Below are 18,611 nucleotides of genomic sequence, written 5' to 3'. Positions count from 1 at the left end.
ATACTGTGAGGCCAAAAAAAAAAAAAGGGCAAAATCATTTCCCCTGAGATGCATGTTTCTCTCTGGTGATGGAGCCAGAAGGAATGTCTGCCTTCAAGGTTAAAGTAACATTCACGATTTCAAGGCATCATAGGGTGCTCAGGAGATGATGTAGCCTGCCCCGCACCACCCTCCCTCATCCCCGCAGAAGATAATTTTTTCCTTTCTTCCGCTAGAACCACACTGTCTTCAGGTGTCTTATAAACTGTGGCTCCACTGAAGGATATAAATTAGAGAAAAGGATTCCGGTATTAAAATGCACACGTGTATTTAAATATTGGTAACCATGTCTTATGCGTTTAGTGATGGAATTTTTCCCCTGTAGCAATTAGTCAATAATAGTATGAAGCTCAAAATTATTTGAATTTCACATATTTTCATTTAAATGCCTCATAACTGTTTCCCACATATAAAGATGTCCATGAGAAAATTGGATAGATCCCTGTCTTGCTGGCTTCACAAGCCCCCTCTTGCCTTGGCTACCGAGTTATTTAGCTGTTTCAGATGTAGAGAATTAAAAATACGGTAGAGGCCAGAGGAAGAAATTCAAAGCCAAGCAAGTTGAGGTTGTGATAAACTCACCCAGGACACACCTGGCAGGAACATCAGTGTATTGCTAAGTGTAAAAGGCCCATCAGCCCTGTCGTGCCACGCAGCAGGAACACGCATTTTCACAACTCCATCCTGTGTCAAACACTTCTTCACCTGAGATAAAGCACTGGTGGAGAGCAGATGCATAAAGCACGTTTGCCCAAGGTTCTTGCATGGTTTTAGTCATAATCGGATTCCTCACTTCTGACATTGTGATGGCAGCTGTTGATTAAGGTTCCTGAATATTCTGCAGCTCAGTGTCCTGGACTTCGTGGCTTTCTATTTAGCTGGTGTTTGTGAAGCTTCGCTCAGATGACTTAGTCCCTAAAATGTCCCCTGTTCGTTTGCCTTCTCTTGATTCTAAAAGACGGCTTGATCAAGCAAATAAATCTGTGAGTAGAGTGTTAAAATAAAATCTGAGGACGAGCGTCTTGCCTTGTTGTCCCCATTGACACGCACCTGTTTCCACAGTCAAATCCACAAATGTTTTAGTTACGAACTCTTCCTTTATTAGAGTAATTAAACTCATTAAAATGAAAACGAATTTAATTTAAAAACACAGGTGTTGGGAACGTAACTCGAAAAACCACTTTGTAGAACTCAAAGGCCATTTTGCGTAGGAAACGATGCGCTGTCTGAGCTTGCCACTCGGCAGCCCTGATAAAGGACGGGCCACCGAAGCAAGCCCCTGGAAGGTCAGTGGGTAGCTCGTGTGAGCCTAGTCCAGGACAGGCCTTGGTATGCTAGGAAGCTAACTCCAATGTGGTGTTGATGTGTTGGTGAGCCAGGCCCAAGCTGGGAGTAGAAAGCTGCCGCCCAATGAAATGATATAAAAATTGCAATTTGGGGGTCTCTAGAATTGTACTTAAGTGCTCCCCAAACTTGGCTTCTGTACCCTCTGTGTTGATATCCACCAGCGGGAGGATTTCAGGCTCTGTGCGGGGCCCTGGCTTCAGTGACCACTGCACTGTCGGTGGGCCAACACATACCTTCATGTCAGCACAAGCCATTAGCCTATGTCCTCTAGGACCTTCTGGGCCCACACTGGTACCATGCTGCCTGCCGCAGCTGAAGGACTTCACAGCGAGCTTATGTCGAATCTGCAAGTTTCTCAAGAATCCTCACCGGAGATTTCCCCCAGAGGAACCCCGCAGCAGTATTTCTGCCCAAACAACCATTCCCTTCTTGGTGAAGCGTTCGTTTAACATTTATACCTGCAAGATATCCTAAGGAATGTTTGTGTGACTGAAGCATGCACTTTCGAAAGATCCTGTGTAGGTGTCTTAGTAGCTGAGTGCCTTACAACCCCATAGGCCCAGCTCTGTGCACAGGGAATATGAATCTCCATCTTAAAGTAAAATTCACATAGAAAATGAGGATTCTTTGAGCTATAATTTTACCGTCCTGGCAGTTTGACAGGTGCCTAGCTGTCCTCAGTGCACGTGGTTTTCTTTACTGCCCGTGGTGATGCGGGTGTGATGCTAAACTCCAAATGCTAGCAATAGTGTTTCTAAGCCAAGCAAGCACGAGGGGAAAAGTGGTTGGAAAAGAGACAATTCTTTGTGGAAGATGGATAAGCTATGCCTAGAAATTGCAGTTAATGATGGAAAAACTAACTGCTTTTCTCTTTAAAAAATTTGTTCCTTCAGTTCAAGAAAGAGAAAAAAAATCTTCCTGGCCTTCTACTGGAGGCTTTTCCTTGAAATCTACAGAGAGCCCTGAGCACTTAAATCAACCTTTTGAGGAGACAGACTTGTGTTCACGGTTAAGAGACAAAAGACTGAGCTGGTGAGATGACTGAGCAGTAAAATGCTTGCTGTGCAAACTAGACATCTCAGCTTCAATCCCCAACCAGTTGCCACTCTTATAATCCCAGCACTGGGGAAATAGGACAGGAGGAATCCTGGGGTGCTTCCTGATCCGCCAGTCTAAAGTGGTCAGCTCTAGGGTCAGTGGGAGATCTTCTCATGAGTAAATAAAGAAGAGAGAGATTGAGGAGGACACTAGATGTTGATTTTAGCCTCCACACAAATGCTAGCTCCCTTTTGACATGGGTGCAGGTTGAAAACATGCGTCACACACACATACACAGAAAGAGAGAGGGGAAGGGGAGGAGAGGGGAGGGAAGAAGAGAAGAAAAGAGAAGAGAGAGAAGAGAAGAAGAGAGAAAAGAAGAGAGAAGAGAAGACATTGCTTCTAGATCTATGGATAATTAGATCAGTAACTGATATGTTAAAGGGCCTATGACATGAGTGATCAATTCCTTTTTATGACACAGGCAATAATACCTCAAGAGACATTACCACTGGAAGTTCTGTTTTGGTGGTCTTTTAGGGCTTTCTTTCTGTCTGTCTATTTTTCTGGCTAGTTATACTCAAACTTACAGTATTGTTTTTTTTTTTTTTTAGGCTAGTGACTTGTTACTAATTTGGCAAGGAAATCTCATATCCATTGAAGGACCTTTACTATAACATATTAAAAAGTGCATTGTGGGATGCTTGGGCTGAAGATTAGAAGCAAGGAACTCAGATCTCTCCTAGAGACAGGTCTTCATGACATGCTATTGTGGAAAGAATATAGGCTTTGGTATAAATCCAAGATCTTAGAGTTATTAATTGAATTATAGGAGGAAGACATTTAGCGTTCCCCAATCTTCATGTCCTTATCTGTGAGCCAGAGCTAAAAATAATACACACCTTGCGATGCTGTAAGAATCAATTCAACTAAGACATGTGAAAGCACTTTGTAAAATTCGAAGTCGAATAAAAAATTGTCTTTTGGAGAGAAGTACACAGTGCTGGCCATTCATCAACATGGAAACAATACATTATTGTATTGATGGTACCAACCTTTCAGATGCAAAGCACTTGCCAGACTCACTTATTGCAAATGACTATTATACCCTGTTCAAGGTTAATGTTGCCATGGAGCTAGTTAACTCTTTAGTGTAGGAATCACTAGAATTTATGGAAAGAAAGTTTTGATTCTTTTCCTAAGGAGGCTAATATCCATTTAAAAATGCATACCAAACTAAGTAAAAGCACCAACAAGGCAGGCCGAAGGGAAATCAGATCTGTGATAGGATGAGGATAATTGACCCGGATGTCCTGAAAGAACAGCAGTTATATTGATTAAGATGTGACGAACATCAGAAGATCTGAAAACACTGGATTAAAACAACATTTATTTTTCACTAAGTAACAGTGTAGTTGTGGGCAACTGAAGGCTGGCTGAGTGACTCAGCCATGTCAGCACTTAGTCAGCATTTTGGATGCTCTCTCTTTCTTCCTCTCTTCCATCAGGGCTTGTCATCTTCATGGGCAACGACCACAAAGTGCCTGTCTCAACTCCAAGCAGTAACATCAGTGCCACAGACAAAATAAAAGGAACACCTTCAGAAAGTCTGCTGAAATGTCTATCCAGAAAGCAAACTATTATCCAGGTTACCTGGACGATTCCGATTCCCTCTTATTTTGATTGGTCAAAGCCAGATCAAATAGACTCAACTAATGCCTAGGAAATCTGAGAAAATAAATGTTTAGAACACAGGGATATAGCTGCCCTAGAGGGCCTGGGGCTCATGAGGATTCATTTTCTGGGGCCAAGCATATAGTGATTAAGAAAATGAGCTTCAATCCTTGGATAAAAGGGACTGGAGAAAAATCTGTTAACATAACTGGCTAATGGGTGTCTTAGCCTAGAGAAGATAGATTTTAAATGGTATGTGTAAGGTTCTGAGGTGGGACAACAGATCAAACACACAAGACAGCAAAATGTTATCAGACCAAAGGCCAAATTCCCTTCTCCTTCTGAGGCACAACTAATTGATTTCATAGCAATGGGAGCTTTTGTCTTGTGAAATATGGGCCATCTGAAACGGCCATCTTAACATTTTAGCCAGCAGTTTCTACCCACTCCAATCCAAGCTCTATGATTACTTTCAAGATGCATAGCTTCTTTCAAGCATCACCTTTCTCTCCTTAGCCATTTTCAAATTTGGTTCCTGACCTGGGTTGGGCTTTGCTCCTCCAAACACGAACGAGTGGAGAGAGGTAGCTCGCTCGGCTAGCATGGGAGGGTTGTTGTGACTGGTCCTCTCTTCTGGGCACTCCTCATTGATAGCTGACTTTACATCATTTCCTGATTTTTGTTTACAAAAGCTAGCTCTAGCCTGTGTCTCTTTAACACTGCAGGGTCTAGCTAGAGACTTACCACTTCCTGATTGCCCTGCGTGTTCTGAGAAGGAGCCCCCATTTTGGTGGGAAAGCTAGCTTAGGAAAGACATGGCGGTGCATACTAACTCAGAGTCTGGATTCCTAATACATTTTAAAGAGTGATCGGTACTAAGACTTACCTCTGCCGGCACACAAAATGAAAACGCACAATAGCATTCTTCTCTCACACAGTCTAACTACATCGCTATGGTAGCATTTGTCGCATATGATACCAGACAAGCTGAGCCTACTGGCAGAGTAAACAAACAAAACATGCATCCAACAGGATAAATTCACGCAATTACAACTTCTTCCCTGCCCTTTCACTCAGCATATGCCATCTTCCAGTCTGATTTCAGATATTAGGAAGTAATGGAATAATACACAGGAAATGAATACCCCCCTCCTCTGCCCTGTAAATCAGAAAAAAATTATTTAGTGGAGCTGAGTGAGTGGAGGGAGAGGCATGCGGCAGGGGAATTGAACCTTAATGGCCACTCAAGAGCAATAACCCTCCATCTCTCTCTGCGAGTAGCCTCTCTCTCTCTCTCTCTCTCTCTCTCTCTCTCTCTCTCTCTCTCTCTCTCTCTCTGTGTGTGTGTGTGTGTGTGTGTGTGTGTTTCTGTGTATGTGTGTGCGTGTCCCTGTGTGTGTGCATGTTTGTTTGTTTTGGGGTACAGTCTCAGCCTGTAGCTCAGGCTGGCCTGAACTCCCTATGTAAGCACTTAGGCTGGCCTCAAACTCACAGCAACCCTCTTGCCTCAGCATCCTGGATGCTGATATTAGAAGCATGGACCAACATGTCTTTCTTTTATTCCCTCTCTCTCTCTCTCTCTCTCTCTCTCTCTCTCTCTCTCTCTCTCTCTCTCTCCCTCTCTCTCTCTCTCTTTCAATTCCTCAGGCCTGCAAGGCTGTTTCCTGGTGGGGACCTATCTCTGTATGTTTTAAACACAGGATGCCACTTCTCCCAATAATTTTGTCATTACCGACAGGAGGTCTAACTCTTTTCAATACTTTAGAAATCACTTGTTTTCGGCATTAAAAAAAAAATCAATGTGGTCTTCTGGAATAGTTAATTATATGATTTAACCTTATACTATACATAAAAGAAATCAGAATTGGGGACAATTTAATAATAATAAATAAAAGTCACCAAAACTATTGAATATATTTTTGTAGATATTCAATTAAGATAAACAGAATGTCAAAACTTCACACAAATTCTAAAGTAAGGACTCAGGTCCCATCCTCACCTGCTTTGTTTTGTGTTGCTAATTTTCCTTCTTTCAGTTAGGAATGAATTCTATCACATCTCAGAACACCAGAGACCAAACCCAGGCTGCGCACTGGAATCACTGGGAAAGCTTGAAATATTACAGTGCTTGAGTTTCTCCTCCAAACCAGCCCCGGTTATCAAGATGCCCTTTAGACATCCCAAGTGGTTTCAATATCAATTTAAATTGATAACCGCTGATCTAGTTTCAGCATTTTTCCACTCTTTACTGACCAGAAGCCACAGAACATATGGCTTTCTGATGCCATTTTCCCAGCATCAGAGGCACCATTCTTTGGCTTTTTGACAGTTTTGGGGAGCATCTCTTGGACTAAAATGAATATTCTATGCTTACTAATTACAGTAGTCACAGTTCTGAAAACCACAAGGAACAGCAATTACTTAATGTATTGTCCTAATATGATGTAACACTTCACACTTGTAAAATATACATACTTGTGGAGAATTGAAGGCCTAGAGGTCACAGAGCTTATAAGAATGTGGAGAGCAAGGAAAGCTGATGGTGTGAGTCTTGGTTTGAAAGGCAGCAGACTCGAGTTCTATCAAGAACTGATCAACTTAGAAGCCAGCATTTACTCTTCCTTATAGGAAGGCCAGCCTTCCTATCCTATTCAGGCTTTAGTTTGAACAGACAAGAGTCATTAATATTAAAAGAAACTATTCATTTTACTGAATCTATTGATTCAAATGGTAATATCATCCAAAACCATCCTCACAAATACACCTAAATTATTGTTTGTCAAATGTCTGGGAATCCTTTTGCCAAGTCCAGTGGACTCCTAAAATTAATCATCACACCAACATAATACTCAAATAAACATCACGGTTTTGATGGATAATTAGAAGCAAGTTAAGCCAGAGATCAGTACGTACAGTTAAGAAGACAGAATAGAAGCTGACTCTATAGGATATGGCAAAAGAGAAAAGTCTGGGTAAAAAAGAATAGAGTCCTCAGGCTTGGTAATGCACGTCTATAGTCCTAACACTTGGAGGATAAGACTAGAGGATCAGGAGTTCAAAGCCATCCTTGGCTACAAAGCAAATTCACAGCCAGTCTGAGCTACATGTGATTCTGTAGGAAGAGAAGAGGAGGATGCTGGTGTGAAGGAGGATTGGGAGAAGAGTGAGTAGAGGAAGAGGAGAGGAGGAAGAGGAGGGTAGAGTGAGAAAGAAGGAAGAATGAAGAAGAAGAAAAAGGAGGAGGAAGAAAAAGGAAAAGAAAGAAAGAGAAGAAAAGATACCTTAAAATACCAAAGAAAGAAATGAAAGAAAACACAAAAGGATGGGTAAGCTTGTCATGCTCTCTGATTGGTGAAATGCACTTTGTGAAGCAGACTGCATTAAAAGAAATCTACAGCAGAGCATGGTGGTACATCTTTAATCCCAGCACTCGAGGAGGCAGAAGCAGACAGAGCCTGATGAGGCCAGCCTGGTCTATAAAGTCCAGGACAGCCAAGGTTATACAGAGAAATCCTGTCTCAAAAACAAACAAGCAAACAAACAAATCTGCAGACTGATATTCTATGTTAAAAATCCCAGCGTTAGCAGGCTACCAAGAAGAGACTTGATACCCTATGAGCATATAAAGGGGGGAGGAAGTCCCCCTCAGTCACAGTCATAGGGGAGGGGAGTAAGGGGAAAATGGGAGCGAGGGAGGAATGGGAGGATACAAGGGATGGGATAACCATTGAGATGTAATATGAATAAATTAATTTTTAAAAATTCAAAAAATATCCCAGCGTTGTTTTTCACAGAATTATAAAAATTAACCCTGGGGACTGGAGAGATGGCTCAGCAGTTAGGAGCCCTATTGATCTTTTTGAGAATGCAAGTTTGGTTGCCTGCACTTAAGCTGGACAGCTCACAACTGTCTGTAACTGCAGCTTCAGGGATTCTGAGACTTCTGGATTCTGTGAGCATCTGCACACATGTGCACGTACTCACATATAGACATATACATGTCTATATGTATATTTTGTTTTAAAAATATTCATAACAAGTGCTACTGTCAATGTAGAAACATAACAGATCCCCAAATAACCAAAATAATCCTGGAGGCATCACAATACCAGATCTCAGATTATGCTACAAAGTTATAGGATCAAAAACAGCATGGTAGTGACACAAAAATTGACATGTAGACCAATGGGACAAAATGGAGAACCCAGAGATAAATCTACATGGCTAAAGACACCCTAATTTTTTAAAAAGGGGTACAAACTGTACACTGGAGAAAATAACTTCCTTAACAAATAGTGCTGGGGAAGCTGGATGTTTCTATGCACGCAGGAAATTAAGTTGGAACTGACAGTCTATTTTGTGAATTTTGTGATGTTTTAGGATTTGATGAATGGAAGATTTTAGAATAGCCATGGGGAATGAGGGAAATGGCAAGAAAGGGGAAGGCATCTGGAGACATCTGCCTAGGAACCAAGAATTCATTCTCCTTGGAAGGTTAGATTAAAAAGTTTTTAAAAACGTGAACCATGAATATGTTTCTTTACGTACAATTCAGGTTGGAGGTGGACCACATGTTCCTGAAGTACAGACAGTTGGGAGTTTCTCCCTCTAGACTCTGTGGTCTCTTAGTAATACCACACAATCCTAGTTTATTTTCCTTTTTAGGGAATGGCTTACTCTTAAATTCGTTGTTAATTTAAGATGATGATTAGGAACAACTTGGGTTTGAAAGGGAAATGAAGCATCTTTGTTCACTGATGACTCAACTTGTGTGAGTATAAAAACACAGATTAGATACGAATCCTTTATTCTTAACCACTGAGGTAGACACAGGGAAGCACAGGGATTCTCAGCCTTTCAAGTAAACTATCTACATTTCATCCTGTCAGCACTTGGGAAGCTGAGGCAGGTGGATCTCTCTGAATTCAACACCAGCCTGGTCTACATAGGAAGTTTCAGGACAGCCAAGGCTACATAGAAAAACCCTGTCTCAAGTTCACATTTGTGGTGGTTTGAATAAGAATGGCCATCATAGGCTCATGTAGTTGAAATGCTTAGTCACTGGGGAGCATCACCATTTAAAAGGATTAGAAGGATTAGGAAGCGAGGCCTTGTTGGAGTAGGCTTTGGAATGTCAAAAGCCCAAGCGAGGCCCAGTGTCTCCTCTCCCTCCACACCCATCCTTTCTGCCTGAGAGCCCAGATGTGGCTCTCAATTACTGCATCAGTGCCATGAATGTAGCCATGCCGCCTGCCATGATGACAAGAGACTGAACCTCTGAAACTGTAAGCAAACCCTCAGGTAAATATTTTCTTTCACAAGAATTGCTTTGGTCCTGGTATCTCTTCACAGGATCGTAACAGTGACCAAGACAATAGTCATACAGATATATGAGGCAGTAATTGGCCTCAGGAGGTTACTAATTAAAAGAAAAAGAGGAAATTGGAGAGAAGATAGCGTGGGGGCACCAGGGAAAGTTGGAGGGAGGTAATAGCAAATAAATATGACCAAAATACGTTGTATAAATTATTAAAATTTCAATGACTAAATTAGAAAGAGAAGTTTATGACCCATAAAAATAGTGATTGGAAATTAATTGGGTGGTCATTAGTTTATATATTCCCTGTTTTCTGGGGTGAGATCATAAGTGAGTGATTAGGGAGATGGCTCTGTGGGAACTCTGACCCCTTACCACCCATGTAAAAAGCTAGCTGTAACGGTACACACCTGTGATTCTAGAGCTGGGGCGGCAGACGTAGAAACACAGCCACTTGTGTTTAGCAACTCACTTTCATTTTTGAAGCAACACTGGTTACTTGATGGATTCAAAAAGGTGGAACAAGGAATCCAAAGTATAAAGAGATATTATCTGCCTTCGTTGGTGACATGACGCTGTATAAAGTACCCCTACTTATCCAGTTTCCCTTTGCATAGTTTTGGTCAACCATGATCCAAAACTAGTAAATGAGAAGTTCCAGAAATCACCCACTGTGCTGTCCAGTTTTTTTGTCAGTCATTTGGGAAGAGGAACTCTCAACTGGGACATGCCTCTGTAAGAGTTGCCTGTAGAAGGATGGATGTAGGAAGGTCCAGCTCCCAATTGGCAGTGCCACCCCTTGGTTAGTGGTCTTAGGTGTATAAGAAAGCAGGCTCAGAAAGCCCAGGGGAACATGTGAGTGCTGTGTTCCAAAGGCTGCCATAGTTGACTTCAGGCTAGCAGATTAACTTGGTACCATGATAAGACTCCCTTAGGCAGCACCTGTTTTTAAGTCATAAAGAGGTTGTGAAGAGCACTTGAGGCTAATCATTGTGTGTCAAGGCTAGAGTTCCTGAAGAGAGGCCAGCAGAGGCCATGTGTGAAGGTTTATCCTCAGATGCAGTTGAAGCCCAGGACAGACTGGATCATGGACAGATGCTGAGGCTTGGTACCATGAAGAGAGCCCAGGAGATTCTATTGCTGAAATTTCAGCCCAGTTGCAGCCAGAGACCTTAGCATTTTTTTTTTTTTGAGATGCCAGCACCATGGACAAACTGCCAAGGACAGCAACAACTGTGGAGGGGAGCCAGCCTGAGGCCAGGAGGCAAGCTGTGTGTGCTATGGGGAGCCCTTTGGAGCGAGAAGATCCTAAGTTCTAGAAGCCTGAGACTGAGCTTAACACTGTTGGATTTTGGGTTTATTTGGATATGATTGTGACTGTGCCTTGGTCATCTCCTCTTGAAGTAAGAAAGTATGTGACTTTTTCTTTTATTTTATAGGAGCTCACAGTTAAGAGAGTTTGGAATTTTACAAGAGTTTTGGAATTTTAAGGAGATTTGACTATTTTAGGGAGACTATGGGTATTTTAGAAACTTTGGATATTTTAGAGAAGTTTTGAACTCTGAAAAAAATGCTTTGGATATTTTAAGAGCTTGAACTTTTAAAGTTTCAACTTTTAAAGACTGTGATCCTTTCATAAGTTAAAATGTCTTATATTGTGGTGCTGATATTAACATGAGATCTTGGGAGTGAACAAGAAAAGAGAGGTTATGGATAATAAGCAATGTGTTGGTATGTCAACTTGACAAGAAGTCAATGGCGCTGGTCATTTTTATGTCATCCTGGCACAAGCTCGAGTCATTTGGGAAGAGGGATTCTGAACTGAGAAAATGCTTCTGTGGGATGTGTCTGTAGGAAAGGCTGTGGTGCATTTTCTTGATTGATGTGGAGGGGGCCGAGCTACTGTGGGTAGTATCAGCCCTGGACTGCTCATCCTGGGTGCTATAAGTAAGCAAGCTAAGCAAGTCCGCAAACCGCACTCCTTCACAGCCGGTGTATGCGCTTCTGCCTTCAGGTTCCTTCCCTGTTTGAATGGCTTCCTCAATTTCCCTCAGTGGTGGACTGCGATGTGAAAGCTTAAGTGACATAAACCATTTCCTCTTGTCTTAATTAGGGTTTCTATTTGCTGTGAAGAGACACCATGACCACAACAACTCTTATAAAGGTAAACATTTAATTGGGGCTGGCTTGCAGGTTCAGAGGTTTAGTCCATTTATCATCATAGCTGGAAACGTGGCAGTGTGCAGGCAGGCACTAGAGAGGTAGCTGACAGTTCTACATCCCAATCGGCAGGCAGCAGGAAGAGAATGAGGCACCGGACCTGGCTTGAGCATCTGAGACCTCAAAGCCTGCCTCCAGTGACACACTTCCTCTAATAATGCCACACTTCCTAATAGTGTCATTCTTTATGAGCCTGGGGGGGGCATTTTCATTCAAACCACCATCCCTCCCCAAGTTGATTTATCACAATTATGCTTTATTGCAGCAATAGAAACTCTAAGATACTCATAAGTTTTAAATTGTGTGCCATTTTAAGTAGTATGACAAACCTTGTGCCATCCTACTCTGCCCACTTAGGGCAGGACTCATTTCTTTGTCCCCTATATTTATGCTATATTTACTGCCTCTTTCTTTGTTATTTCATAGCCCTTTTGATAGTGTTGCAGGGCTGATGTCCAAGTGATCATATTTTTCCCTTTATTTTATTTTTGACAATTTCATGCATGTTGTTCTACTTAGAGTTTATTGTTAGGTTGAGAGAACCTCAGTTGAAGACTTGCTCTGTCAGATTGGCCTGGGGTCATGCCTGTGAGAGGGTGTCCTCACTAATGATTGGTGTGGAAGGGCCGGTCTCTGTGGGAAGCAGCATCCCTAGGCACACAGGCCTAGGACTCTTAGAAAGCTGAGCATGAACCACTGAGCAAGGCAGTAAGCAGTTCTTCCCCTCCTAGATTCCTGATCATAAGTTTCTTCTTTAAGAACCTGTGGCTGCTCCTCTTGAGAGGCTTAACAACCAGCTGTGATTGGCAAGAGATCTGCACCAATGAGGTAAAGCCTTCTGTGCTTTCCTGAGACCATGGATATTGGGCATCTGAAGTCCAAGAATCAGCTGTGATTGGCAAGAGACCAGCACCAGTAAGGGGAAATCTTCCTGAAAGTATTCCCTTGGGGTCAGCACACAGCAGCTGTGGTGAAGGGTGGGGATGAGGGTTAAGTTGCATCTCAAGCTGGTAGCTGAACTTGGCTATGTGTAAGAGTCACCCACATGATACTGGTTTTGAAGCCATTTTTTTTTTAAAAAGCAAAATAAAATTGAGGGGTCATAGAGAATGGATTAGGCTTGGCACTGTGTAGTAGGCCAGGTGCTGTGAAGTGAGGCCAGGAGAGTCATTGGTTAAGATACAGCCACAGTTGCAGTAGAGACCACAGGCTAGTGGAGATGCCAGGACCCTGTGACATTTTATAAGGACAGCATCTGGTATGGAGTGGAGCCTGTCTGAGTATACCAGACAGACTGTGTGTGCTGTGGATGACAGAGCTGAAGAAATGGAGGATGCCTAAGCCTTTTTAGCCCCAAAGATCAGGAGTGATGTTGGACACCGAGTTACAAGGTTTGATTTACATTGCTAGATTTGGGGTTGGCTTTAATCTGATGGTTCCTTTGCTCTGGTTCTTTTTCCCTTTGCAAATAAGAAATATTTATCTTGTCTTTGACTTTACAAAAGACCACAGTTAAGAAACATTGAATTTTTAAATGAGACCTTGGACATTTAAAGAATTGAAAAACTTAAAGACTATGGGACTTTTTAAATTTTTTAACAGTTTCATGTTGTGATGTTAACTTGAGATTTCAGGAACAAGAAATGAAAGAGTATAGCTTAAAACAGTGGTTCAATCCATTTGGGCTTCAAAGGACCCTTTTATAGGGGTTACTTATCAAACATTTTGCATATCAGATATTTCCATATATTACAATTCATAGCAGTAGCAAAATTGCACTTATGAAGTAGCATTGAAAATAATCTTATGGTTGGGGGTCACCGCAGCATGAGGAACTGTATTAAAAAGTGATAGCATTAGAAAAGTAGAGAACCACTGGTTTAAAGAGATATATTTGTGTATAAGTTGATAGATGTTGGATGTTGGAATGTCCTGGTTACTTTTTATTATCAAGTGGATACAAGCTAGCATCACCTGAAGAGAGAACTTCAATGGAAGAAACTGACTCTATTATATTGACCCATGGCCATGTCTGTGAAAGGTTGCTTGGCTGCTGATTGTTGTGAGAGGGTCCAGCCCACTGTGGGTGGCACCATCAGTAGGCAGGCAGGTTGGACTGTGTAAGAAATCGAGCTGAGTGTGAGCCAGGAAGCAGCATCCTACATGAGCCAGTGGTCCAGCCAGGAAGCAGCATCCTACATGAGCCAGTGGTCCAGCCAGGAAGCAGCATCCTATAGTGCTTCAGGCCTTGGCTTCCCTCCAATATGGATTGTAACCTGGAAGTTTAAGCCAAAGAGCCCCTTTCCTCTCCAAGTTGGTTTGAGTTTGACTATTTTATCACAGCAACAAAAAAGTATCTGGAAGACATGTACACAATGTATCATTACAAAAATAATATTTTAATTAATTTTTGAGAATATCATATGATGTAGTTTGATCATATGCATTCCTTCCCCCAACTCTTCCCAGATCCTTCCCACCCCCCTACCTACCCAGCTTCACACCTTTTTAAAACCTGTTGAGTCTAATCTGTGGTGCCTAAATACTCTTTGGTGTGGAGTCTGCCTTGGGGCATAATTTATATACTAGGGTCATATCTTTAAAGAAAACTGACTCTCTCCCTCCCAGTACTATCAAAGGCCAATCTCTCCTCAACTAGAGGTGGGACTTAATGCCTGCCCCTTCCCTTCTTCCATCTGAGATTTTTTTTCTGGCTTGAGCTTGCATAAGTCTTCTGCATGCTTTCACAATCTCTGTGAGTTTACTATGTAAAACTTCCCTGTTGAGTTCAGAAAACACATCTAGTCATCTACCATCTTAGACTGTTACAATCTTTATAGCTTCATTTTCTATAATGATCTCTGTGCCTTTGTGGGAAAATTTTTATACAGGCATCCCATTTAAGGATGATCACTTCATAATATCTGTCTCTGTCTCTGTCTCTGTCTCTGTCTCTGTCTGTCTGTCTGTCTGTCTGTCTGTCTGTCTCTCTCTCTCTCTCTCTCTCTCTCTCTCTCTCTCTCTCTGTGTGTGTGTGTGTGTGTGTGTGTGTACGCGCACGCACGTCTATCTCTTTCCCTTATTTTTTTTTTTTTTGAGACAGGATTTCTTGGTGTAGCCCTGCTGTCCTGGAACTCACTCTTTAGAGCAGGCTGACCTCAAACTCAAAAGATCTATCTGCTTCTGCCTCCTGAGTGCTGGGACTAAAGGAATGCACTACCATGCCCATTTTTTTATTTAATTAATTTATTCAGATTGCAACTCAGTTGTTATCCCATCATTTGTATCCTACGATTCCTCCCTCCCTCCTGCTTTCACCCTATTCCCCTCTATTGGTCTATGACCAATGGAGACCTCCTTCCCCACTTTATGGTCATAGGCTATCAAGTCTCATCTTGGTAGCCTGCTTATTCCTTCTTTGAGTGCCACCAGGCCTCCCCACCAAGGGGAGGTTGTCAAATATGGGGCACTAGAGTTCATGTCACAGTTAGTCCCCACTCTCCACATAACTGTGGAGAATGTTCTGTCCATTGGCTAGATCAGAGTAGGGGTTCAATGTTTACTACCTGTATTGTCCGTGGTTAGTGCAATAGTTTGAGAAGACCCCCCCTGGGCCCTGATCCATCTGTTACAATGTTCTTCTTATAGATTTCTAAGACCCTCTGGATCTTTCTATTTCTATTTCCCCATCTCCTATATTTCTCTTACATAGAGTCCCAGTAGGATGTCCGCATATCTATCCCAATCTCCTGGTAAGTGAAGACTTTCATGGGACATGCCTTTTGGGCTAGTGTCCAATTATAAGTGAGTATATACCATGTGAGTCTTTCTACTTCTGGGTTAACTCACTCACTATGATCATTTCTAGTTCCATCCATTTGTCCACAAATTTCAGGATTTCCTTGTTTCCATAGTGTAAATGTACCACAGTTTCTTTATCCATTCTTCTACTGAGGGACATTTAGGCTGTTTCCAGGTTCTGGCTATTATGAATAAGGCTCTATGAATATGGTTAAGCATATGTCCTTATTGTGTAGAGGAACATTTTCTGGGTATATTCCAAGAAGTGGAATAATTGGATCTAGAGGAAGCTCTATTCCCAGTTTTCTGAGAAAGCGCCAGATAGATTTCCAAAGTGGTTATACAAGTTTGCATTCCCACCAGCAATGAAGGAGTGTTCCTCTTTCTCCACATCCTTGCCAGCATGTGGTGTCACTTGAATTTTTTATCTTAGCCATTCTGATGCCACGCCCAGTTTTTTTTTCACTTTATTTTATTCTTATTTGTAATCTCCTAATCTCTGTATGTTGACTGGTTGTGGGGCTCTGTGTTACCTGCCATCTCCTTCAGGAAGAAAGTTCTCTAATGAAGACTAGGAAACTCACTAACCTATGGGTATAGTGATAAGTCATTATGGCTGTTTTAACATCATATCTGTTTATCAGAGTAATAATAAGTTCTCTCCTGTGGCCTACCTAACCGCAAGTTCTTGCCCCCAATAATCATGCCGGGTATGGGTTTCAACTTTGCACAGTATGACTTAAGTCCAATTAGAAAGTGAATAACTAGTCCTATAACATTTTTACCACTATTACAATAGTCTAGACAGCTTGGTTAGGCAGCTTCTACTGTAGCTCTTTTGGTTTGCTGCTGAGAAAATTTGATGATTACTTTTTGTAGCATATATAGCACCTCCCAGAACTATAAAAGCTAGGTAGTGGAGATGAAGCTTCCAGGTCAATACCAGCTTGATTTATCCATGTTTTATGATGCATCATCAATGCGGTCTTGCCATCAATCAAGCTCTAGAGGGTAGCCAAGAGCAATGGCGACAGTCTTTAATGTTTGCCAGTCTGTGGCACCACACTACCCACCAACTCCAACTCAGTCCTGGCACTAGGGTTTTTGTTGGCTAGCATGCGGTTATATACCATATCTTGAACATATCCACCCCAATATGAGTAGCACCAGCTACACTTGATGGGTTAAAAAAAAAAAAAGACACAAAGTTGAGTGTAAGAAATGAGATGGAACTGGGAAGAGTGGGTGGAGGCTCGAACCACATTGTATAAAATGGTCAAAAAGCTAATAAAAATCAAGAAAAAATAATAAAACTAGAAAAACGTTGAGTGGTTCTTGAAAGGTATGAAATATTCAAGGATCAGAATAATCTGTGCTATTAGGTATCCGCCGAGGGTCATGGAAGATGTTATCATGTGTGGGGGAAGCAATAGAAAATTCTAAAGAATATGTATACACTCTTTCTAAAGAATATGTATTCACTCCCACCTCCACAGGGATACATTCACAGTACTGTGAGACCTAATGAAAGAGCTCACGTTCCAGGACACAAGATGGGCATAAGCTTGGCATGCTTGTAAATCTCAGCACTCAGGAGGCAGAGATGGAAGGTTGCAGGTTCAAGACTAGCCTGAGTATGGTGAGACCCTGACTCGAACAAAGAAAAACATAAGAATAAAATACATAACCAAGCTATAAATGACTGTAAGATAAACATATCAGATAAACAAATGAAAGAAGTTTGAAGAAACTCTTATATAGACATCCCATTTAAGGATGAAATAGTTGGGGTAAAATTTAGTTACCACATGGTGATATGAGAAAGGATAAAGTAATTGCACATTCACATGACATAAAAGTGAGAAATTACATAGACAATCTAGGTAACACAAGGTCAACTTTATGCCAAAAGTCAACAGCTTTGGAAAGTTTTCTAAGAACACTGAGTGGATAGAATGTTTTTTTTTTTTAATTCCATGAAGAGTAATGAAAAAAGGTATGAGTTGGGTGCTCAGCTAGGTGTGGGATGGGAAAAACATCTGCCTTGAACCTTGACCTTGAGGTTGTCAGTTTGGTGACAGTCAAATGACACACATCATGAGCCCCGGAAGAAATAGAAGAAAACAACAACAATAAAAAAATGTAGGATGAAGAGAATTTAATAATAAATCCTCCTAGGCAAAGAAGGGTACAATGAAGGGAACTAGAAGCAATGACAACACTCTGGTCTATATAGTCGGCTGTGTTATTAGTTTCTGGGCTACGGAGCAGGACAGAGAAGGACAAAGAGTAAGTCTAGACAGCCAGAAAGAGGGTGCTTGGAACAGACAAGTGAAATAGGTAAACACAGTCAAAGAGCGAGCGTGTGAGTTTGAGATGATGTTGGCATCCTGGCAGGTTGCCATACCGATGCTGCAGGGAGCGGCATGTACAGACAGGGTCAGGAATGGGAGAGCCAAGCTGGAAGAAAGGCAGGATGTTCCTTGCGTGGAGACTTGGGTGTAAAGGAATGGAGTTGCAAAACAGAGATGGAAAAACGTGTTTTGTGGGCAGGTCACTTCATGAAACGACTGTTGTACATACAGCTGCTGTGACAGAGGTCCAGATCAACACAGGAAATTGCTTCTTGTTTAGGTTACAGACTGAGCTAGCTAGTGCCTCTGCTCTGTGAGGCTAATGGAAGCCTTGTTTCCTTTTATTCAGATGCTTGGCCCTCATCTACACAATCAGAACAACTCACTACCAGGCCCACATTCTAGTCAACGTAATGATACTCTTGCCTTTTACGAAAACAGTGTAGAAGTTGCACGTAACATCAAGGATACCATCCTCCAAGCTACTTTCAGGGACCTAAGGAAATATAGCCTCTACTATGAACAGGAGAGCACCCTGAAGATACCCAGGAAAAAGGTTTCCAAAAATAAACCATCATCTTAAGGAAGTTGGGAAAGGTATAGGAACTGTTGGGGGAATGGTAGATTAGAACTCTGTGATTGGAGGGGAGAAAGTTTCAGCTCTGTGAGTCAAGTGATAAGAAATGAGATCGAAGGGTACCAGGGACCATGGACTACAAGTTTCAGACATTGAAGCCACCGGCATTTTTGAAAGGCTGTTGTCTCCTGATCCTTTACCATAAGTGCATTTCTTTCTCCCATCCTTGAGCACACAATAACTA

The sequence above is a fragment of the Acomys minous genome (assembly GCF_964271855.1).
Source record: "Acomys minous genome assembly, chromosome: 11".
Lineage (NCBI taxonomy): Eukaryota > Metazoa > Chordata > Mammalia > Rodentia > Muridae > Acomys > Acomys minous.
This window is presented reverse-complemented; position numbering follows the sequence as displayed.